Source organism: Lygodium microphyllum, unplaced genomic scaffold, assembly GCF_053477565.2.
Source record: "Lygodium microphyllum isolate KBCC unplaced genomic scaffold, Lygodium_microphyllum_v1.1.10 scaffold_42, whole genome shotgun sequence".
Taxonomy (NCBI): domain Eukaryota; kingdom Viridiplantae; phylum Streptophyta; class Polypodiopsida; order Schizaeales; family Lygodiaceae; genus Lygodium; species Lygodium microphyllum.
This window is the reverse complement of record NW_028229525.1, coordinates 199712-201341: the sequence shown is the minus strand read 5'-3', so window position 1 is coordinate 201341 and position 1630 is coordinate 199712. Positions and strand designations below refer to the sequence as shown.

Sequence of the window (1630 nt, the reverse complement as noted above, 5' to 3'; positions counted from 1 at the left end):
CTGAGAAGGTTGAGATGGATCCAGAAGCAATCATTCTTTGTGGCGAACGGAATCCCGTTGGTTCAGATTGGAACTTTCTATGCAATTCCACTGTGCTATTAAAATATCGAGCATGGGTTCCCTCTGAAATAACCAATGAGGAGCCGTATGAATACAACGCTTCATGTACGGTTTCGAATCAGAGACGGTAAAATACAACCAAACTGTCGACTATCCTTATCTGGAAGTCTAAGTACAGTTGATATAGTCGACAACCAATCCAAGTATGGTATATTTGGATGGAACGGCGCCAACCTATAGGTTTCATAGCTTTCTTCATTTCTTCGTTAGCCGAGTGCGAAAGATTGCCATTTGATTTGCCAGAAGCGGAGGAAGAATCAGTAGCAGGTTATCAAACCGAATATTCAGGAATAAAATTCGGATTATTTTATGTCGGTTCCTACCCAAATCTCTTGGTTTCGTCGCTATTTGTAACGGTTCTTTACTTAGGCGGGTGGGATCTACCAACTATTATCCATCCCGGAATTAATCAGTTTTTCCTATCTATGAATGCTGACTATGATGTCTACCTTGGTGCGTTTGAAGTAGTAGTGAATATCATTATCACATCAGCCAAATCTTATTTATTTTTGTTTGCGAAAGGAAAAATCAAAGAAAAACTCGTGATTCTTTACCTATAGTAAGTTCCCGTATCCGTATTTCTCATAATGATAGTGCTAATTTTCTTATCTCTAGTTTCACTAAAATACTCTTAAGCAGTGCGCCGTGCATCTTTGACAAATTACAAGCCATCACGCTTTTCCTTCCAGGCAGCAAACTGTCATGTACGGAAATTCAAGCTAGCCCATAAAGTTTCTTTCTGCGCAGCGGAAACTGCTTATTTTCAGCGCCGATCCAACAATTAATAAATCAATAAACAATTAAAAAATAACTCATTTGCTCCTAAATTCACCAAATAACAAATGGATTGTACTTAGAGCAGGGATAGAAGCTTAACCGATTCTTTTACTACATCTTGTTAATTACAAAAAGCCAAAAACTAAACGATAGCAAAGCAAACAAACCTATCATTTATTCGCCCAACAAACAAGGCAAGCATTAAAAGAGAACAGCAGATATGAAAACTCAATCCTTTACCCCACAGATCATGCCATAAGCCCCATATGGCAAGGCCATCAAACAGAAAGCTTAATTTGCATATTGAAAAAAGCCTAGCAAATAAAATAACATTCAAACCCATGAACACCTCTATTACATTGCAGACAATTAAATCAACTAAACGGTCTTACCACGCAAACTAAAGTAATTAACATACTATTGTATTTAAATGTATATACAGTGAAAGTGCTTATCATATATGCGTTAGGTTAAATCCTTGCCAAGATAAGCCAATAATCGGAGCTTTAACATTTGCCGATAAAATAGGACAACATATATTAAGAAAAAGATACATTCCCGTTATCCAGGATATGAAATCAGAGCACTTAGAAAACGTAAAAGCGCAGACTAGCTCTCATTAATTAAATCCCATCCCTATTTTGCTTATTTCTTTTTAAACTCCGGATGCAAGATTCGAACTTACAGCCTATGGATTAACAGTCCATTGCTCTACCAATTAAGCTAATCCGGA

General features: G+C 37.1%; 1 non-coding gene across 1 annotated transcript; it reads right to left on the bottom strand.

Moving 5' to 3' along the window:
• Nucleotides 1–1557: 1557 nt before the first annotated feature.
• Nucleotides 1558–1630, bottom strand: TRNAN-GUU (transfer RNA asparagine (anticodon GUU)). The gene has a single exon. It is a non-coding gene; the product is annotated as a tRNA-Asn (tRNA).